Source organism: Cricetulus griseus, chromosome 4, assembly GCF_003668045.3.
Source record: "Cricetulus griseus strain 17A/GY chromosome 4, alternate assembly CriGri-PICRH-1.0, whole genome shotgun sequence".
Taxonomy (NCBI): Eukaryota; Metazoa; Chordata; class Mammalia; order Rodentia; family Cricetidae; genus Cricetulus; species Cricetulus griseus.
In genome coordinates, this window is record NC_048597.1 from 191,484,064 (window position 1) to 191,507,963 (window position 23,900).

Sequence of the window (23,900 nt, forward strand, 5' to 3'; positions counted from 1 at the left end):
AAAATTTCATGAAGTTTCCGTTCTTTGTTCATTTTTCATTTTATTTATAATTTCAACTGAGAGAGGATAATGTTTCACACATTATCTTTTATCCTATTGTAGTCTTACTCTTGGCTAACATGACAACTTTCTCTAGAGACTTCAACATTAGAAACTACAACTGAGATATAAATGCCTGTAATTTCCTTGCCTCATTCTAGAAAGTGATTTCATTGTGATAGAAGATTTAGAATGCCCTTGAATACAAGGCTAATATGATCTGACCTAACTAGTTGATGCAGTTACTGTTTGCCAGGCACAAACATCAACAGCGTGATCTCAACTGCAGAATTCTACTTGTTAATTATCTTTCATTAATTTCATCATTTTGTCATCTAGTTTCCAAGAATATTTCTAATTTGTCATCCCCATTCTAAAAACTGTTCATATAGGTTAGATACTATCAGGTTGGCTGAAAGACAGGAATAGACAAACACTCTTGTTTTTTGGAGGATATTTTCTTTCGCTGATTATTGAAACACAGTTAGAAAATAGATCCACTTTGCTTCAGTTTTTGAGAACTGAGAGTGAAAAATGTTAGAAAAAAAGCACCAATGTTTATAGCTTCCAAATTGATTCTATTCATTAAGCACACAGTAATGGAGGTGGTGGAAGAGATTTACAGCTTATCACTTGAAGTATATCCATTGACACAAGGGATTCCTGTATATTGTGAAAATAATTTCAACAATTCAAAACCACAAAATTATGAATTAATGTAGTCAAATTTAAATGGAACAATGCACTATGGAAATTCCTGTTGTCTGACAAAGGAGGGCTATGAGCTGCCATCCTTCTTAGAGAAATGTTTCTCCATGTCTTCTAATTTTGTTTGCACTTCTCAGCATTGTAACCCTGTATTTTACTGTGTGTGTGTGTGTGTGTGTGTGTGTGTGTGTGTGTGTGTGTGTGTGTGTATTCTAATGGATTCTCTCTGTGCCAATAGTTATGTTTATGCCATTAAAATTCTTACTAGAAAGACTTTTATAACACTGTGACCACATGTGACGGAAAACAACATAGGGAAGGGTTAATTTTGGTTCATAGTTTCAGAGACCATATAGTCTATCATGGTGGTCATGAGAGAAAATAACTGTGTTATAGATCACAATGTCAGGAGCATCTGGCAGAAGCGCCTCACTTGGTGACAGACTAGGGAGCAAAGAATGTGTAGAACTAGGAGTCTGCCCCTAGGGATCTACTGCTACCAACTAGTTGCCAGAAGAGGGTTCTGAGACCCTAGAACTGCAATTACAAATGGTTATGAGCTGTCTGATGGGTGGGGAGGATTGAATCTAGGTCCTCTGGGAGAGCAGCCACTGCTCTTAACCACTGAGCCATCTCTCTAACCCCAGAATTTCAATAATTTTAAAGGTTGAATAAATGTATACATAAATATGTGTACATATAAACATATACTACATTTTGTTCATGTATTCATCCACTTGCGGACATTTCTCCAATCATTTGGCTACTGTGAATAATGGGCCTCTGAACAAAAGTGTGCAATCACCTATTCATGTTACTGCTCTGTATGCTAGCATACATCCTCAAGTGGAATGGCTGGGCTGTATGGTAATTCTTTGAGTTTTGAGCAATTGATGAACTGTTTGCCACTGTGGCCCTGTCATTAGCATTTCTACAAACAGGGCACAGGATCTGAAAATAATAATGCCCAGTTTTTTCTTCCATTTCTTGAGATTATAATATACTTACATCATCATTTGTCCTCTCTCTCTCCTCCCTCATACATTAGTCTTTGTTTTTTTTTCAAATTTGTGACCTCTTTTTCCATTAATTGCTGTTAAATGCATACATCTATATCATCAATCTATATGTATATTTATATATTTCTGAATATAACCAGCTCAGTTTGCATAGTGTTACTCATATACATGTTTTCAGGACTGACCACTTGTACTGCATAACTATTTGCTGTGCTCTTCCCCGTGGGAGACAATTCCTCCCACTTTTAACGTTCCTTAGTTGTCTACAGTTCTTTGTGTAGGGTTTAGGCCTCATGGGCTTCCATCAACCCACTTCAGCATGTCCATTGAGGTCATTCTTTTCCCCCTTTCTTTTTGACAATAGCTGTCCCAAGAATGTGAAGTGGTTTTCCCAATGGTTAGTTATCTCTGGGCCATCACTGAAAGAGATTTTAATATCAGGCTGTAACTAGAGCTTTACTGATTCTGAGATTTTGAAATACAGTCTGTCTAGTGTGTTATTGTAATTTAAAGAAGTTTTCTTTCTCTGTACCCCTTCTTTTGCTTAAACTAATTCACGGTGCTTCCTGTTACTTGTGAACAGTGCTTCCTACTTAGCCTCCAGTAGGGAGCACTGTATTCTGTCTGGCTTTCATAAACTTCACAGTCTACAGCAACATTTATCAACTGTCTTTGTAACACACAGCTGCTACATTCCTACTGTTTTTTCTGGGTTCTCCTGAGAACAGTGGAAATTAGGTATGACAAAAAAATGTGCAAAACACTCCTGTTTAGTTAAGTGCAATAAATACAAAGCTTTTAGGATTTACTTCCTTCTCCACACTGCTTCAAAGACACAATATTTAAAATGCCATTTATACTTATACTCTCTTCCAGGATGTCTAAGTCACAAAACTCATATGGTGGGGAGCAGCCTATAGAGTTATGGGCAGTAAGGTGAGGAACAAATAAAATTGAGTTTGCTTGGGATTCCACATCTCTATTGACATCCATTTATTTATATTCCCATTTTAAGACCTTGCAAGGAAGAGTGAGAATTAAAGGATGTGGTTTCTATACAGCAAGTCATCCAATGCTTAGCACTTAGTGAAGTCTCAGTAAAGATTAACTGTCTCTCCTCAAAGGGATATTTTTACATTTAAAAATGTAAATCTCTTTTTGTTCTAATATGAATTTCTCCTAGCTGGTATTTAAAGAACATGAGATACAGACATTTCATTCTTTTAAAAAAATTAATGCCTTATTAATGTAATAAGATAGCTTTCTAATTGTGCAGCAATTAAACTTAAACAAATGTCACAAGCAGAACAGGGTACTGACCATGCCATCATTTAAATGTGAAATGAGCATAAGACAGATGGTTGGTTTCCTATGGTCATTGTACAGTTTGCAGAAGAGGCCATTTTCTCTACATTTATTCTCAGGGTTTCTGAAGCAATGAGGAACTAAAAATAAAGTCACAAGGAATTAAAAATAAAGTCATAGTGCATTTCACTCACAACTCTGAAGGTCTGAGTTAATATTCTTAAAGGATCCATACAGTTTTCCTAAATAATAGTTCAGCATAATTAAAATGGAAATTGCAGTAATGTTTTCCCTCTGAGCTAGACTCCTTTGTCTGGCCTGTCACTGTGCCATCATTTATTCTTCTGTTATTAGAGTCATCATTCATCATTCAATCGTTTCCCACTCTTAGGGTTAATTACAAGCTTCAAGGCTTGCTGTCAACTCCCTACCCAGTGTCATGAATTATCCTTGACCAGATTATGAAATTCTGACAAAGGAGTATCGAGTATCTATAAGGCACAGCAAATTTCCCCCCACCGGGTTTGAAAGAGAAGTGAGTTAAAGGGTTTGCATACACTTTATCAGCTATAAGAATTCACCTGACTTAGGAAACTTTGAGACTCACATCTTATTTTGTATTTCATTTTACTGTGTCTTTCGTCAGAATCATCGGTATAGATCTGGAAACTGTGGTTTTGCCCTCAGTCAGTGGGAATGACGGAGTTCCAGTACTCTCAGAACACTGTCAGCTACAGTTATTCTGGCTGTTTATAACCATCTAGTTTCTGAATGTGCCCACCCTGCCATCTATGTTTGAAGAATGTGCTCTTTATTCTTTTAGCACCAGGAACAGACTTCATGAGAAGGCGTTGGTTGGTGTCTGCTTCTTCTATTCTCAAATACATTTGAGCCTTCTGTATATAGCTGTTGCAGCAGCACCAGCCAATCTTTGTGAAATTGCACCTAAAGCATGCAGATGCACCTAGCATCTGCTTTGGGGTTTCATAGGGTGTTTCTTTGGCCTGCTGGAAACAGATAGCCATTTCTAATCTACATGTCTCATAATCCCAGCCTTGCAAAAACTATGATAGTTTTATTTAATTTTGAGATGAGGATTTACTGTGTCTGCCCTGGGTTAGCCTCAAATATTCCATCTTCCTGATTCAGCTTTTCCAGCTCTGGCATTGTAGGCAGGTAGCACCATGAGTGATAAGTGTCCCTTGATCATGGAAATAATATTCCAAAGTTAGACTCAGACTTTAATTAGTACACAGAGCAGACAATGTCTCTGTTGGAAAGGAATGATACCAGCATTAGAAACGATTGTAGCTTAATGACAGGATGCTCAAGAACATTATGCTACTATTGGCTCATTCTAAAAACTCCTGAAAAATAAAAACTCAATGGACTCTGCCCCATTTTGTTTTATGTTTTGTTTCTCTGAACACTGTATTCTTACATCTTGAAGGTATGGCAGATTTTCATAACAATATCATTATTCCTTATTACTTACTTTACCTGAAATATTGTTCTGTGGATGGAGGAGTAACCCTTATTAGTTTGTGTTTCTGCAACAAGCTGTGCGAATTCTGACCCTTAGTGGAGTTCAGGAAAACAGCTGCTGAATGATAGCGTTTTCTATTATTTCATGCCTTGTCAGGGCTTGAACTTCCTTTTCAGGCACCATTGCCTGATGACATTTGACAATTTGTTATATTGTTTTTGTTAGGACTTGAAATTGTGGCTTGATCTGAGAGGGGAATCTCAGGACTTTAGTATTTCGTTAAAAATTGCTATTTCATTGGAATTCACATAGGAGACCTGAAAAGGCAAGTAACAGGTTTGGAAAAGGGAGTGGGTTGGCAAGGGGTCACATGAAACATGAAAGCAGAAAGATGGATGCCTAGGGTGAAAAGGTCCAAGGGTGAGATGGAGATGAAGGGAGGGACAGAAACAAAAAAAAATATCTAATTTTTTTGGTGGAGCCATTCTTCATAATAATAAAAATGGTATTCAAATATTGTTGGTTTTTTTGAAATTTAAAATCTGTTCCAAGATGATTAATATTGATTTGAAATGGAAGTACTAAGCAGGAAAAAAGAAAAGCATATGCAATACAGTGAACCCAAGTGGCCATTGAAAATGCAGAGGGGGCATTTTAGTTGATGCTTAGAAGGTAGAAGTGTTAGTTCTTGTCTGCAGATCAGAAATTATGAGTTTCCAACACAGGAAAATGAAGCAGTTGAGCTTAATTCCATGTTACTGAAGAACAATAAAATTTGAAGTAGGGTTCTATTAATAGAAGAAAGTAAGTGTGTGATATTATGGGTAAATATCTTTGATTTAATCATTTTATATATATATAATAAATATTTATTTTTATATGAAAATATAAAATAGATTAACATTTAAATGTTATAACCATTTCAAAAATAAAAAGGAATATAAAGCTAATATGTTAAATAATGTTATTTCAGCCACATCATCATAGAAGATAACATAGCCATCTTGTTCTTTCAATGCATTCATGGCATCTTCTTAATTAAGACATATATTTTTAAATTTAATAAAGTTAAGTGTTTTTTCATTGCATACCCATGATGATAATTTCAAAGTATATTTAAAGTGGAATGGAAAATGATTGAAAATAATCAAGAAGTGTACTTACCTGACAGTTAAATCAAGTGCTTTTATGTTAATAGTTGAAACAGCTTACCAACAATGACATCCTCATATGTAAAGAATTTATAGGGACATGCTTTCATTTTAAGAGATGCCAGGAGAACACTTTTACTAGTTATTTACAATCACCTTGCTGAGTCCTTTGAAAGCAGATGCTGCAGGAGGCTGATTGTATTTTAATTATTGGTTCTTTGTGAAGGATGACAGAGCATCCTTATGATCCTGTATCTCCCCTGACCTCTCACTGGGCCATAAAACCATTCTTTCTCTTTTGTCTATTTTCCATTCTCATTTCAAGGTGATCTACTCAGGTCATTGACCTGTCTCTGAGGAAACGTGATTTTGCCAAGGATACTTAGATGTATTTCTTTCCTGATGGTGATTCTCTTTAAAATGTCTTTGGACTGATATTTGCCATTATAAATTCTCCTATCCCCAAAGCCTGAAACTTCATAACTGAGGCAACATGAGCATGACAAATTTTCACACTCCAATCCATACTCCTTTGGCATTTGTGAAATTGTTTTGGTCAATACAGTACAGCAAATGATGTCAATGTTTTGGTTACACATTCCCCTTTGAGTTGTATCTGGAGTCAGGCTCTTGACTGTGACGGGTACTTGGTTATACTGGGATCTAGTAACCATCAGTTTACTGGTACCCAGATAGGCATTATCATCTATTAAGGCATTAATGATACAAGAGACAGCAGTAATTAGCTGAAACAGAGGGGTCAAAGGCCCTGAAATGGCTAACAACAGAGTTACTAGGGGGAACCTGGAAATTAAAATGGGCAGTCATTTATTTCATCTATGTCCCCCTTTTGTTGCAATGTTCGTTTGAGTACAGCCAGATTATTTCTAATGATCCCTGAGTAGTTTGTATATAAACACTTTTATCTTAAAGCAACACAACATTTCCTTGTTCTGTATAAAGCAGGTCCAACTACCTTATCATATTGTAGAACTATTTCAGCTGATGGTAGATCTGTGTTTATTTGGTTTCAATAGGTACCTTTCTTGATATGCCGATAGGCACTATGGTAGCCATTTTGTCCCCTTTGCCAGGGAGTTTATTTCTATTGGGAACAAGAAGAGATATGCTGTCTTCTGTAACTACTTCCTGCTGAAACTAGGACATCATTGCCAGGACCCAGGAAGGCTGGAATGCTAGTCAAAGTCTGGGTAGGAATTCTGGAATGGGGAATTCATCAGAATGTCACCTGGTGGCCGGGCGTTGGTGGCACACGCCTTTAATCCCAGCACTCGGGAGGCAGGGGCAGGCGGATCTCTGTGAGTTCGAGGCCAGCCTGGTCAACAGAGGGAATGCCAGGATAGGCTCCAAAGCTACACAGAGACACCCTGTCTCGAAGGGCCCGAGGAGGGGACGCGCGCTGGAACCGGGCCGCTGGGAGCAATGGATGCGCAACACACCGACGCCGCAGCCGCTGGGGGCCTGCACGGACCTTCTGCCTCTGTGTAGAATGAGCCAAGGAGACTCAAACCCAGAAGCGATTCCACATGTAGCAGAAGATATTGAAGGAGATGACAGGTGGATGTCTCAGCATAATAGGTTTGTTTTGGACTGTAAAGACAAAGAGCCGGACGTGCTGTTTGTGGGAGACTCCATGGTACAGTTGACGCAGCAGTATGAGATATAGCGAGAGCTGTTTTCCCCACTTCATGCACTTAATTTTGGAACTGGGGGAGACACAACATGACATGTTTTATGGAGACTAAAGAATGGAGAGCTGGAGAACATTAAGCCTAAGGTCATTGTTGTCTAGGTAGGAACAAACAGCCATGAAAACACAGCAGAAGAAATAGCAGGTGGAATCGAGGCTATTGTACAACTTATAAATACAAGGCAGCCACAGGCCAAAATCATTGTGCTGGGTCTGTTACCTCGAGGTGAGAAGCCCAACCCTTTAAGACAAAAGAATGCCAAGGCGAACCAGCTTCTCAAAGTTTCCCTGCCGAAGCTTGGCAATGTGCAGCTCCTGTATACAGATGGGGGCTTCGTGCACTCGAACGGTGCCATCTCCTGCCCCGACATGTTTGATTTTCTTCATCTTACAGGAGGGGCCTATGCAAAGATCTGCAAACCCCTCCATGAATTGATCATGCAGTTGCTGGAAGAAACACCAGAGGAGAAGCAAACCACCATTGCTTGACTGGCCCCATCAGTGTTAAAAGCATCCCAGCTTCCTCAGATCAGTTACACCACTGGCACTACAGAATCCTTTCTTAAGGCACTTTGCATTGTACAATGTTCCTGGATGCTTGTATCTAAAGTTTGACGGGGAGGAGGGATTTAAATTGGTCCTGTATATAAAGGTTTGTTTGGCACAGGAGAAAAATTAGCCAAGGAAAATTCATTTGAAACCAGAAGGGGACTTTTTAGTTGTCTATGACACATTTGTCGAATTATCACTGTTCTTCCTAGGGCAACATCAAGCACAAGTACAATATGAAGATTCTTGGCCCTTTTTTCTATGGATTATGTCATATGTGATAATTATCACTTCTACTTGGCTTTAATCTTATTTTTGGTCCAGTTTTAAGGTTCATGAGTTAGTGTGTTGTGTTTTGTTTGATTCATGTATCCTCAGTATTTTTATTAACATATAGCATCAGATTAAACATGCTTGTCACTCAAAAATGGAAGATGCTATAGTTTGAAGTGAGTTTGTTCCTCTTATTCTAGCAGTGAAAACAAGTTCTGGGGACTGGGGTATTATTTGTATGCTGCTGAATATCTTGTCTGTAATAGACCCGTGCATGCAGCCTTTGCTCTGCTTCCCTTTCATCTCTTTGCAGGTGGGTTATTTACATTGGAAGCGTTGCACTCATTTTTGATCTAGGAGTTGCATTGCTCTCAGGATGACCTTACTGATGTATAGCTCATTCTGTGTTGTGTTCTGTGATGCAGGGTCTGTATAGTGTTACTCACCCCCACCCCGGTGACCTGTTAATGGTTTCCTTTGTTTTGAGCATTTGGGGTGGGGGGTCAGAATTGTTTCCCATTCCATAATGCCTGATGTTATTTCAAGTTTTATATTATCTTAAGGTGTATATGTTTGTTTTCATTACTGTACTGGAATCTAACCCAGGGCCTAGCACATACTAAGCAAGTGCTCTGCCACTGAAGTAATCCCTAGTCTTGTTTGTTTGTTTGTTTGTTTTTTAATTGGTTTAATTCTTAAATTCTATCAGTAAAAAAAATTTTGGCTTTTTCCATGAGAAACAGTGAAGCTGCTCTCAAAATAGATGTGCTATTTTTTGGGGGGTTTTTGAAGGTTTTTTGTTCTCTGTATAGTCCTGGCTTCCTGGAACCCTCTCTGTTTACCAGGCTGGCCTCAAACTCAGAGATTAGCCTGCCTCTGCCCCCCACCCAACCCCGACACCCCATGCTAGGATCAAAGGCGTGTCCCACCATACCCCACTTTGGATGTGCTAGCTTTATTCCACTATTTTAGTAAAGATGAACTAGTTTTGCTTTTTAGGTTTTGAGACTGTGTAGTTCTGGGTGGCCTGGAACTTGCTATCTTGACTGGGCTGACCTTGAACTCACAGAGATCTGCCTGCCCCTGCCTCCTGAGAACTGAGATTAAAGGCATACACCACAATGCAGGTGGCTCACTTAACTTTTAAGGTTCCTTATACAATGTGTGTTCATCGAGATTTCAAGAGAGCTCTTTACAGTCACAATGGTTTGCTCTTGAGCTACACAAACTGCCACTTATTTGAGAGAACAGTAGATTGTTGGTTGTCCAATATGCCTATGGACTCCGTACAAACTGGATCTACAAACATTTTAAACTGGATCAGGTTGGGGGTTGAAGTAACCCATTAAATGTGCTTAATGGTTGCATTCAGGAGCAGTGATCTAGGCTTTGTGTTCTGCTTTCAAAGCAGCTATCAGGACTGTTAGAGGAGTTGCTGGTTTGTGCTGAGACCTGCACTTGACTGAGAAGGATAGAAGTTGGGATGGCGTTTTATTTTTCCTGGTGAGTCTCTTTGTAGGAATTTATTTTAATGCATAGTCTTATGAATGTATCATGTCTTCATTAGCAACAGGGAAATACACATGGTGTTTACTAAAATTGTTTACTGCATTCAAATTTCCTTTTTTTTTTAGTAGCCCAAGTGTTCTTGAGTTTTTCAAGATATTGTTTTCTGAACTGAGGTATAATTTTAGGAAGGAGATCTAATTAAGCCAGAATTTTGTGTGTGAAAAGAACATTTTCTATCCAGGTGTTTCCATGTTCCTCGGAGAGTGGGAGTATGGTCCAAATGAATCCATTAGGTCACTCCTGCAGCATGCGCTTACAGCTTCTCTTGACCAAGGATGAACTAGTCCTATGAGCTGGCCTTCAGCTCCTGCATATGTGTATAAACTTCAGATGTTACTACATTTTATATCTACCAGAGCTATTCAAGCAATAGTATTTGAACCACCAGCCTTTTAAATAAAACTCTGCCCTATTGCTAAAATGCAAAAAAAAAAAAAGAAACCCTGTCTCGAAAAAACAAAACAAACAAAAAATGTCACCTGTCACCTGGTTATGTGACATAGCTGACAGAACAGGGAGCAATCACTTTGGAAGGTCTGGTTCACATCAGCTTTCAGCAAGTCCAGAGCTTGCTTCCATTTGGAGCAGGTTATAGTCTACTTGTGGTTTCTAGATAGTGTCTATCAGATAAGTGGAAATCTCCTGGGATGGATATAGAAGTTAAAGTTTAGGAATATAAAGGAAAACCTTACATTTGGAACTTTTAGGCCCATGGTCCTAGTCACTAGGGGAGGGGAGGAGTCCCAAGACCAGGAGAGAGATCACATCATCAGGAATAGGCTGGTGGGGAAACTTAGGCTGTACTAATCTGGAGTCCTTTGACCTGTGAGAGGTGGACTCATGTATTACAGCTCCCTTGATTCTCTGAAGCTTACATGAATTTTTTGATTTACAAAAAGAGGTAAAAGTTTTAGATATAATAGCATTACCACTGTTTATGTGAAATGCACATTGTAGGAAAAGCAGCTAACAGGTGTCTATAAAACAGCTGGAGTAGCCTCATGCCCGCAAGTCATAACAAAAGCTATAGCTTTGGCTTTAGAAGCATGAACATTTTTTTTCTGTCCAGAGAGCTGGTTATACAGATTGGGCAGACATGTTTTTAGCCCAGTGAGAATCATCGTTAAGTCTATACTTAGAAGACAACCAAAGGAAATTTGAAACTTTGAGCTTTTGAGTGAATTGTAAGTAGTCAATGCTCCACCTGCTCATCAGAACTCCATTGATCAATGTTAAAACTCTGAACATTTGAAATCTTAGTGTAATAATAATAGCATAGAAGGGGAAAGAAATATAAAGCATTTCCCATTTTTCACATATCTTAAATCACTTTCTTGTATCTTTACAACTTACATTTACACATCTTAAATCATTTTTAGACCTTTAGAACTTACTTAAGCTTTCATATGCTCAGACCTTTATATACCTCAGAACACTTTCTTAGACCCTCAAAACTTGCATAGATTTTTAACCCTTGTTCTTTTCATCTAATCATTTACCAGACACAGGAGTAGTTATTACTGAGAACAGTCATTGTAAAGCATGTTTCTTTAGGGAAAAGTGACATCTGAAATTGGTTTATCACTTAATATGAAGCCCGTTAGCAAGAAAAACCTCTTTGCCTTTCTCAGAAGGAGACCTAGTAATTTTAGAAAAAGACAAAACCTGAGTTTTATTTATGAGATGAACTAACAAGGTGGCTGTAGCCTTTGAGGGGAGGAGTTGCCTGCTGCTGTTAAACTGACGAAGACACAGCTGGCCTCACCATCAATGTCATCAGGGATCTGAGAAGCCAAATTATATCAGGAAGTATGATCCAAATGGCCTATGTACCTGCTAAAATGAGAGATTTATCTATTACCTAGATGGCCATTCCAGGCTCCTTGGGCCTCCATGCCTTCTTTGGGGTCAGAGGTCCCTGGGAAGCATCAGTCTTTAGTCACTAGGCCCAGGAGATCTGAGAGACTTTTCCTATGGCAGAGGAACTTGGGGGACTGACCTTACTTTGTCTAGGCAAACTGGAGCAATCAACTGTCCAGTGTCCTGCTTGTCCACAGTTTGAGCAGGGTCCTGGTGGTGGGCAGGGCATTGGGACAGTTACTCCCAGTAATAGGTGTTATATACCCCATCATCTTCTTTGGAGACTTGGGGGCCACCATGAGGAGCTAGGGTCTCTGTCATAGTTAGTTTTTCCAATAAATACTTTAAATGTCATATTCAGCAGGTCTCTGACACGTTTGAGGACCATCACAATGTTATGTAGTTCCCCTGATACAGGACATAGAGTAAACTTTTAAAAATGCTTGGGTCTAGAGAAGGGAGACCCATAACCCAACTCTAGATTCAGCTTTCCAATAATGTAGGACAGCATAAAACAACATTAATGTAATGTTATCCATGCCCGAATACTGAAATCCTGCTAACCTGAATCCAGTAACCAGAGGAAAAAAATGAATAATAACTGTGGTGGCTGGCAGCTGGTGGCAACAGAGACAGCAAAAATATCCATTTCTGACTTGGCTCCAAGTTTGCAACAAAACTTATTAATGTATCAGAAAACACAGAACCATCCTCATTTACAAAACAGACAGACAAAACTTTCCAACAGCAAAACAGACAAAACATTCCAACAAACCAGAAACAGATGGGCAGGCTGCCATGTTTTGCTGTTTGCCCTGGACAGGAGAATGTTAAACCCCTTCCACATCCCCAGTTGGTATCACATAGAACAGAACAGACTCACCAGGTGGCCTCCACAGATGCTGGCTGCTTTGCTCAGCATAGCAGTTCAGTGTGTGCCCCAAAGGCAGCCTCAGAGCCTTGGATATGTCTCAAGTCACAAGCCTTCTGAAGAAGTTCCTAAGTCCCAGGGTTCCCAGTAATGGTCCAGCTTTAGAACTTGGATGCATGATCCAAATGGTTGTTAATCCCTCTAGTTGGGACTGTGACCACTACCACAATGTTGAGCCAAATTTGAATCAAACTTTAATTAACTACTTACCAGGAGTTACAGCAAGGACCATTGTGAGGTTCCCAGGAAATGGCCATGGGTCACATTTTGCAGTGGCTTAAAAAGGGCTAAACCACAGGGGCACCATATTTCCCATCAGGTTGAATCAGGGGCAAACATTTTTGCTGACGTACTTCCTGCCTGTGTATTTCCTGCCTATGTACAACCAGGGGCAAGTGTATATCCTGATGTGTTTCCTGCCCACATGCAATCAAGCACACCCTGTGCAGATGAGTCAAACAAACATAGGACGAATAGGAACTTATTCCTAACTGCAAACTTAGCTCTTAGCCTGAAAGACATATTTTTCCCATTTTGGTCTCACAGGGCACATGTGTACTATGGCAAATGCGCATGCATGTATACCCAAAACAAATGAGCAAATCAATATATGCAATGTGATTAGCTCCTTAGGGGTGCTGTCTTCACTAAATGTTAATGTAGTTTTCACTGGACCCTTTTTAGTTCCTCTGTGAGCAAGCTCTCACAAAGAATAAGCCCATTAGTTTCCTTAGTCTCTTGTCTTGTGAATTGGTCTCTTCTGCATATAAACTTGTTTTGACAAGACTTTTCTGGGGAGACACAGCACAAGCACATTTACTCACCTTAGACAGAGAGTCCACGACAAGCTCAAAGCATAGATAACACCAAAGTCCAATTTGGAAAAGCAATGAGTTTTACTGAGTTACTTACCGGGGTATGGATGGGGGTTAGTTACCGGAGTAGAAGTGACTCAAAGATAGCATCACCAAAGCCCAACAGCATGAGTGACAGCTCACAAATCTGGGGGCCTGGAGTACACTGCACAATCTGCAGGCAGCTCAACATTTTGGAGAATGTCCCTCCCAAGTGACTCAGTTGGTTTACACTTCTTCCAGGAACCTCATTATCAAGGACGTTAATTTGGTGTTCAGGAAGACAGCTTTTAAGAGCTTGGAGATCTTGAGCATACAATGAAGGAATCCCATGCAAAGATAGCAGCTGAAAAAAAGGGAGGCCATACTGAATATACACACTATTTTCATGGGAAAAGAAGATAGATCAGAGGCAACTTTGCCTACAGCAGTGGCTGCCTGTCCTTTATTATAGGAAAGAGCTTACATCAAGGTAAGTGACGTTTTTAGAAGTGACTTATTTTCAGCAATTTTATCTGCTGTCAATAATTTGATGGCTGTTTTCTCAGTCTCTGTAGAGCTAACAGCCACTTCCAAAACATATTAATCACACACGATTTTTTCCCTTTTCACCTGGGAACATGGTGAACTACATTGATAGACTCTAATTGTCCCTGCAATAGAGCTTATTTATAATTAATAATTAGATCATTGCTGTTCATTGTTTATATACTTAAGTCACATAAATAATAACGATAATTATGTTTTACATATATTGTCAACATATGAGACATCTTTGTCCTATTCATCCATATCAAGCTTCACTGAAAAGCTATCAGGCTCTTCTGATTTATTTCCTCAAAGACCTTGCCACTTTTGCTAATGCCTCTGTTTTCTTTGTAAATGCCTGCTTCATTATTTTTACTTAAATTGGAAAAAGCCTTCAAGAATGCAATTTCCAGGCACATTCTAAGTATTTGAAAGATCTGTGTCAATTTCTCTTTTAATCTTCACTTCCCTGGTTTTTGAAACAGAGGCAAATGATTCCTAGGTTTGTGCATATTCTGAGGACTCTATTGGAAATCAGTATCCAGCAGTGAGGAAGATGGTACTGATTCTACTTCTAACTCAAATTAAATAAAGAGGAAAAGCAAGATGTTTAAAGCAAACTGAATGGTTTGGGGAGTGAGCATAATGTTAATCAACGTATTTGTGCTTTGCTAGCTTTTTTTATTGAGCAAAACTTTAGGCCTGGTCAGCTCTTTTTCCAATGTTACCATACACTGGCGCTTGAGATGTTTGTCATTGCTTTTGAGAATCTTGTCTATGATAGATTAAAAAAAAAAACCTACTTAAATTATAACCCTCCTTCTCCGTTCTACAGAACCTGATTTGAAAAGGATCAAGTCACATACTGAGAATTATGTTACAATCCTCAGACATGGAGTGTCATGTAATACTTAAATTTGCCGGTGAGATATACCTGGCCTTTGCAAAATGCCTTTGATAAGGTGCTTTTCCGGAAAGCTGTAAAACAAAATGCTGTGTGGTAGCAGACCGAAGCTAGGGACACCCTGACACGAATTAGTTGCTGGGTCATGATCAATACTCCTCTCTAAAAATATTATGGAGGAGAATTGAGAGTCTGAGTCACCCAAACATAGAACTAGAATTTACTTCTTATCCACACCATTTATTCAGTTTGACTGGCTAACATTTGGATATGTATTACTCAAGGAAGTTTCTGGAATTTGGGGACAAATGGACTATGTAAGTTATATACAGAAAAAAAATGTGATTGATATTTGAAAAGAAGCCATGGCCTGAAATATTCTCTAAAGTCATTGCTTTTCATTGAGCAAATTCTTAAAAGATGCATCACTTGGCTGTCTGCCAGGTGATGGAAGCAGGCTTGCAGGAATCATTAGGGGGCTCCCTATAGCTTGACAGATGGAGCTGAGCTGTCAGATCACGTCTCAGGGCAGCCACACACTTCATTGTTTCCAGTGTCCAAATTAAACTTGACTTTTTTTTTTAAATCCCAGGTGTCTTCATGTAAAACCAATACATTTTAGGCAAATGTGCACTTTGCAGTGACTGATGGATGGTTAAACAGTCTGCAGAAATTCTCTGGAGTTGTGGCATACACATTTCCCCAAGACCTTATAGTAGAAACTCTGCATCAGAGGACAAATGACATTGTAGGGTGTGCACTGGTGTCATTAGTCATGGTGTAGAGAACAGCAGCAGGTGTCAGTGCAGAGTTCACTGGACTAAATCAGCCCTTAAGAACAATGTCAGTGACTATCCAATTATGGGATGCGGGCATATCAACCTACCCAGCAATTCTTAAAGGCAGAGGCCTTGTGTCTATTTTCTTGTTCACATAGGGGTAGCAAGTCCTGTTTCTTTCTGATAGTCAAGTCATAAAAACTAAACATGAACGTGACAGTCAATCAGCACAGAATCTTTGATGCCATGTCCAGTCTATAAAGTAGATCTTGTTTTCTTGGCTCTTTTACAAAACAATACCAAATCACCAAACACTATTATCATTGTTATCATTATTACTTACAAATCATGTATTTTAAAAATACATGCATTCTTTTAAGTTTCCAGTGTAGTACTTGATATATTAAAACTATTTATTAGAAGCCTTTGTATCATATGTATTAATTAAAAGTACAAACAGAGAGGCAATGTACACTTAGCTCTAATAACATAAAACATTAAGATCCATATTTGCACAGAGAAATAGACCTAAGGGCCCAGAGTAGAAGTGTGAAGCAAATATGGATTTGGGTTAAAAAATTGGGAACCATTGTCAAGAGAATAATTGAATGAAATAAGATAGCTATTCCTCTCCTTTCCTTACCCACATTCCAAGGTAGACAGAAGTCTAAGAAGCATCAATCTATCACAGGAAAGGAAACTGCAAAAGAGTTCTGAAAAAGCCTGCAGAGTAGGAGAGGGAGTCTTGGGACCAGAGTATTTCCTGAAATTAGGGGTGGTAATGATGTCACACACAGTAGCATGATCAAGAGACACAAGAACTGAAACGTGTCTATGGATTGTCAGGGGGCTGGTCCTGGCAGACACAGCTCACATGAGCTAAGGATGGATGGATCAGGGTGGAGATGCAGCTGTGGGGTGGAGGCTGCAGGGTGGAAATGAAGGCAGAAAGATGCACAAGCAGTCAGGTTATTGTGTTACTTTCATTGTGGACACTGTAGTTCCTTAGATTAGTGTTGTTATTTAGGGTAGGGGGAAAGTCAGACCGGAATTTTAGTACATTACCATGAATAATCAAGTTGTTGGAAGAAATCGGTGACAAGTAGTGCCTAGCAAAGTAAAGCTAGAGTTTTAATTAATGTGGTAGAAAGTGATCAATGGCTTGGCTATGTTTGTTATTGTTCTGAGGAAAGCAAGCAATTTTAAATAGCTGATACATGTTGACTTAATTATCAGACTACTAGAAACAAAGTAAGGCGAGGGAGGAGTGTAAGTTCCCTAGAATTGAATGCCTTTGTGTTTTTCTTTCAAAGGTCACATTAAGGGTCCCTCTCATTTATTTATCATTTAATCTTTTCACTTTACCACCACCTCTCTTGCTAGTTTGGAGTAGGCTACCCTGTGTTAACTTCATCCTTGAGTGTAGGGCTTCTAAGTCCCAATCACTAAACCCTAAGATCCCCAGTCTATGTGTATAGCAGCTTCCTCCCAAATGAAGCCCTCTCCAGGAAGGGGAGGGAGGCCATGAGTCTCAGCAGAGAAACAAATGCTCGTATGCCTGGAAAACATGGAAGATTCTCTAAGACCCTTCCACAGTTTTGCAAAAGGAGTAGATAATTTCTCTGGCCAAATGAGCTGCAAAGAGATGATCAGACTCCCAATCTATCTGCTGGACAGCTTTTGGAACTAGTGACCCATATTGGGGGTGGGCTTTTCAGTGATGAAGCTGCTTCTGCGTCATTTCTTGAAGTGGCCTGTGCAGCTGGGTCCTGGGAAAACTGATCAGGAATGAGGGGGAGATGAATAAGGACAGACACACATGACATAACGCTACAATTGGGTAGGCCTGGAGCTTAGAGAATGACTACCAGCATGTTTATCATATACAGAACCAGAGAGAAGGTGGGCTAGCTAATCTTGGTAACAGGTCTCTGGAGGGGAGCAGACTCAAGATCATGCAGTTGTCCTACTTTTTGCAAGTTTGTTTTAGCTAAAGGCCAATTGCTCATCATTAGTAGTGCATGCAATTCAACCAGCGGAAGTCCTTGCCATTCCCATGAGTATGAGGCATTAGCATCCTTAACATGGCTGTGCTCATGTCAACAGTACAAATTCACTCAGGATTTCTTCTGTTCTCTGCAATCCCTCCTCCTGTAAGTAATGTCTTTCCTATCTATATTCCTGTTAATCACTCCAATAAAAGCTCATTGGTTTACCAAATTGGGTTTTGCTACAATTGTTACTTTGATCTGTACTGAGTTTCCATTGTGAACAGGTGTGTGTGTGTGTGTGTGTGTGTGTGTGTGTGTGTATCTCCCCAGGAAAAATCTGCCACACAATAGTATTTCAATCCACATGGATGTGAGACAAGTAATGAAATCAGCCTTTGAAGTTGTCAAAGACCTACTTCCTGGTTTGGATGGGACTGGGAGAATAATCATAATAATAATTATTCTTCACTTATCTGTCTGTTTTTGTGCCAATATCATGAACTAGGGATAAATACTGGTTCCACTGCCAGAGGCCCCATAGACTGCCCAAGCTCCCCCAACTGACCCCCATGTTCAGGGGGCCTGGTTCAGTCTTATGCAGGTTCCCCAGCTGTCAGTCTGGAGTCCCTGAGTTCCCACTTGCTCAGGTCAGCTGTTTCTGTGGGTTTCCCCAGCATGGGCTTGACCCCTTTGCTCATCACTTTTCACTGTCTGTAACTGGATTCCAGGAGTTCAGCTCAGTGCTTAGCTGTGAATCTTTGCTTCTATGATGGCATTTAAGATAGTCATCAATCTCATTATAGAGGAAGGGCATTTAAGATAGCCTCTCCACTATTGCTTAGATTCCTGGTGTCATCCTTGTGAATCCTTGGATATAACTCTTAGTTTCTCCTTAGGAATGAGAAAACCTTTTCCCCAAACACAGATTGTGTAATTTTAGACACAAACATCTAAGGAAAATGTGAAAAATTCAAGTGGCACTATTCCAGTTGGCTTTGTGACAATATTTCTTGGATGCTTCTATGAACGCTTTGCTGTGAGGGTCCATTTTTCTCCAGCAGGACTAACTATTTTCCCTTCATTTGAACAGTTGAGCAGGTTAAAGTTTGAGAAAATTTTGTGGTGAAAAGTTAGAGGTTGAGCCAGTGGACTAATAGTTCTAGAAGTGATGCCTAATTAATTCTTTGCCTATAAAATAGATTAATATACAAATTCAGAAGCCTTACAGACACCCATCTAGCCAAATTATCAATATTTATAGCTTTCCCGTTTCAATTCTCTCTGTGCTTTCTTGGAATCAAAGCCATATACTCTATTATTACCTTATTATGTCCCCAACATGCTGTTGATGATTATTTAAAGTAATACATCTTGCTTGTGGGCTATATTTGATCCTCTCTGTTGATTATACACCTTTTCTTAAAAGGCCTGAAGTATTATAACTAGATGGGAAAGACCATTTCTACAGACTACATTAACATGTCTGACCTCATCTCATCTCTTTGGTCATACCATATTTAGGACCAGTGTTCAAATTCTGATGATGTTAACCTTCCAAGACAGCAAGCACCCTTGATGAACAGCTCTCCAACCACTCTAACCTTTATGTATCAACATAGTCAGTATTTTAATTAAAAATAACCACAGATATATTATTAAATTATAAATTATAACAAAATACCAACATTTTATCACCAAATATATTGTGTTCATTTGGTGCTGAAGGAATAAATTTTTAATGAAAATTATGTGTTGTGTTCTAAAAAGCACAGAGCATGCTACTCAGCGACCTTTCTTGTTAGATTCGTTTTCAGATGTGTTAGTGGAAGGATTTCTAAAGAGAAGAAAAGGAAGAGACTTTGCAGAATCCACCAAGTTTTTTTCAGAAAATATTTAAATAAGAGTGAGAAATATAACTCATTATTCAGCTAAAGAAAATGAAGAGTCAATTTAAAAGTTAGCTACATTTTAACCCTGAAATTTCTTGTGTGTGTGTGTGTGTGTGTGATGTGTGTGGTGTGGTGTGTGTGTAGAGAGAGAGAGAGAGAGAGAGAGAGAGAGAGAGAGAGAGGTTGTACATGTCTATATAGTATACATATGTGCATGCTTATAGAAGCTTATAGTGGGATTTCTTTGAGTTTCTCTCCATTTAGTTTGATTATGGCAGTTGGGTTACTGTATACTGCCTTTATTATGTTTAGGTATGGTCCTTGTATTCCTATTATCTCCAAGACCTCTATCATGAAAGGGTGTTGAATTTTGTCGAGGGCTTTTTCAGCATCTATTGAGATGATCATGTGGTTTTTTTCTTTCAGTTTGTTTATATGGCAGATTACATTGATGGATTTTTTAAATTTAATTTTATATTTTTTTATTTAAATTAGAAACAAGTTTGTTTTACATTTCAATCCCAGTTCTCTCTCCCTCCCCTCCTACCCTGCCCCCCACTAACACCCTACCTATCTTATACTATTTCTGCTCACCAGGGAAAGTGAACCCTTCCATGGGGGGGTCTTCAGAGTCTGTCATATCCTTTGAAATAGGGCCTAGGCCCTCCCCCATGTGTCTAGGCTGAGGGAGTATCCCTCCATGTGAAATGGGATCCCAAAGTCCATCCTTATGCTAGGGATAAGTACTGATCTACTACAAGAGGCCCCATAGATTTCCAAATTATCCTCACTGACACCCACTTTCATGAGGTCTGGATCAGTTCCATGCTGGTTTTCCAGTCATCAGTCTGGGGGCCAAGAGCTCCTCCTTGTTCAGCAGTTTCTGTGGGTTTCACCAGCCTGGTCTTGACCCCTTTGCTCATCACTCCTCCTTCTTTCCAACTGGTTTCCAGTTCAGTTCAGTGTTTAGCTGTGGCTGTCTGCTTCTATTTCCATCAGCTGCTGGATGAATGCTATAGGATGGCATATAAGTTAGTCATCAATCTCATTATCAGGGGAGGGCATTTAAGGTAGTGTCTCCACTGTTGCTTAGATGGTTACATTTCTGTACATTTCCCTAGTGCCTGATTTCTCTTTAAACCTATATTGGCTCTCTCTCTGATGGTATCTCTTATTTTTTCAAAACTCTGTATAAGGTTACAGATAGTTGTTTTTATAAACATGGTGATACTCAGTTCTCATGATCAACCTTGAATGTTTGCTTTTACACTTAAAGTTCAGAGAACAACATTTTTGCCACACCAACAGTTTATTTGTGGCAACACCAAGAGTCAAAACAAAGTATGTATGGATGTACAGAAGATGCATAAGAGCCCAAACAACCCTAAACAACAAATTGCAATGGGCACATCACAGTACTTAGTCTCATTCTTTACTTAAAAATAAAGAAAACCCACATGTGGCTGGCACATAAAAACAGACATGTAGATCAAAGAAATTAAATAGAGGACAGAGAAACAAACACACAGAATTATAGCCACTCAGTTTTCAACAATAATGTCAAAAACATACCTTGGAAAAAAGCTTCAGCAAAGGGTACTGTAAAAACTGGATATCCCCCTGTAGAAGAATGAAACTCAATCCATGTCCATCCCTCTACACAAAGATCAATTCAAAATGGATCAAAGACTGGAATGAATGGAAGACTTGAAACCTTAAAACTGCTAGGAAAAAAATCCTATGGAAAATACTTCAAGGCACAAGCACAGACTTTTTGAAAGATTCCAACAGCACAGGAAATAACCTGGCAGTTAGAATTGGTGACTGGGATTCAGTAAAATTACAAAAGGAAGCAACCAGCAGCATGAAGAGACAGCCTTATGAAGGTAAAGAAATCGTTGCCAACTCCATATAAAATAGATTATTAATATTTGATACAGAAAGAACTACAAAAACTAAACACCAAAACATCAAAGCATCCAATCCATACATTGTCAGTGGAAGGAATGCACAGTTCTCAGAAGAAATAGATACCACTCCTGTATATTTAGAAAAGTGTTTCTCATTTCCAGACATCAGGGGAATGCAAATTAAAACCGCTATGAGAGTCCTTCTCAATCCAGTCAGAATGGCTATGATGGAGAAAACAGAAGGCAACAGATGCTTATATCTTGCTTGTGGGGATGTAGGCTGGTAAACCTACTATGGAAGTCAGTGTAGAAGTTCCTTAAAAATCTATAGAAACTGGCTGTGCCACTCAGGTATACTTAACTTACCACAGAAATTTTCACACATCTATGTTTATTCCTATACCATATTTATAATGGCTAATGGAACCAGCTTAAATGTCATATAGTTTATTCACCCATGAAGAAAAATGAAATAATGGCATTTGAAAGAAAATGGGATGAACTTTAAGTCATTATTTAACCGAAATACACCAGACTGAGAATAAATTTTTTATCTTTCTCTCATGTGCAGAATCTAGATTTAATTTGTATACACACCCTTACATATACACATATGAAAGCAAAGATAGGGCTATACAAGGAAAGGAAGACAGCTTAAGGGAGAAGAAAAGAAATACAATTTAAATACAAAGAGAACAATGGAATTAATGTGCCAGGAAAGCAGAAAGGGAACTATTTTTGGTGGGCTGAGATGTACAAGAGAACTAAGGAGATATTGAGCAGGGCAGTGTGGAGAGGCATAAAGAGATAATTAAGTATGAAAATGCCACATTGAAACATATTACTTTGCATACAAATTAAAGTTAAATAAAATCCCCAGAGCATTGAACTACAAAGTTTACATTCTTCACTGTATTAGCTTCCACTAAGCATGTTGTACAGAACACTCTCAATGGTAATTGTCATCGTCTAAAGGTTTCTGCGGATTGAAATCAAGAAATTCTGCAATAGTGTGATGCTTTCATTTTGCTTAATCAGAGTGGCCTGAACATTTTCTTAAGGAGTCTTTTGTTTATGGTTTACATTTTGTGGCATTAATACTTTTCTGGAGGGGTTTTTGTTGTTTTGTTTGTTTGTTTGTTTTCTGTGAGCCTCTGTTCCTCAGAGCTTGGAATTATTTAAAAATTCAGTGCTGAGCTGAGCATGGCTTTTGCACATTTCCTGCTAATTAATCAATCCTAGATTGTCTATGGATTCTGTAGATTATATATGAAGATAAAAATCTTTGTGGCTTCTTCATCAAAGGAGGAAAAGCTATTTTCCTATTGCCCAGACCTGGCTAACTTGGTGATTCCCTGTAGAAAGTGGAATGCGGTGAAAATATCATTATAAAAGGTCTTGCTCTCTCTCGGAACATAAAAAATGACCCATCATAGAAGAAATCTCATATTCCCTCGTAAAGGATGAGTAGCCACATGGGAGGAAATTAAGTGATCTTCCCTGATAGCACCCACCAACTGTGTGACATAGGACTGAACCCTTATTAGACGTTCAGCAGAACCAGGCCACCACATGAGCACATCCCTGCGAATGAGCCTGAAGAGCTCTAATTTGGGGAAGAAAACAGTGCTTTTCTTTTCTTTCTTTTTTCTCAGTTGCTAAATTTTGGGTTGATTTATCAGAACTCATAAAACCACACCTGATAATTTATAACAATAGATTTTTCCGGGTTTAGGTTACTTCCAAATTAAGAGAATTCCATGTGTTTCTTTTCTATATTAATATATGTATATATATATATATACATATATATGTATATGTATGCATATATACTTATAAAATGGTATGCACTCACTCATATATGGATTTTAGACATAGAGCAAAGGAGTACCAGCCTATAATCCACACCACCAGAGAAGCTAGGAAACAAGGACCCTAAGAGAGACATACATTGTGCCCTGGAGAAGGGGAAAGGGACAAGATCTCTTGAGCTAATTGGGAGCATGCCGAGAGGGGAGAGGGAGTTAGAAGAAAGAGAAGGGAAGAAGAGGAAGGGAGAGGAGGACATGAGAGAGCAGGAAGATTTAGTCAGGGGAAGAATAGAGGAGAGCAAGAAAAGAGATAACATAATAGATGGAGCCATTATAGGTTTAAAGAGAAATCTGGTAGCAGGGAAATGTCAAAAGATCTATAAGGATGATACCAACTAACAATCTAATCAATAATCAAGAGGTTACCTAAAATGCCCTTCTCTGATAATGAATTCGATGAGTAGCTTATATGCCATCCTAGAACCTTCATCTGGTAGCTGATGGAAGCAGAAGTAGACACCCACAGCTAAACACTGAACTGAACTCTGGAGTTCAGAGAGGGAGGAGTGATGAGCAAAGGGATCAAGACCAGGCTGGATAAACCCACAGAAATAGCTGACCTGAACAAGGAGG

At 39.0% G+C, this 23,900-nt stretch overlaps 1 pseudogene; it reads left to right on the forward strand.

Annotated features, from left to right (window-relative positions):
* Positions 1 to 7,215: 7,215 nt before the first annotated feature.
* LOC100764881 lies at positions 7,216 to 8,398 on the forward strand (annotated as a pseudogene).
* The last annotated feature ends 15,502 nt before the right edge of the window (positions 8,399 to 23,900 follow it).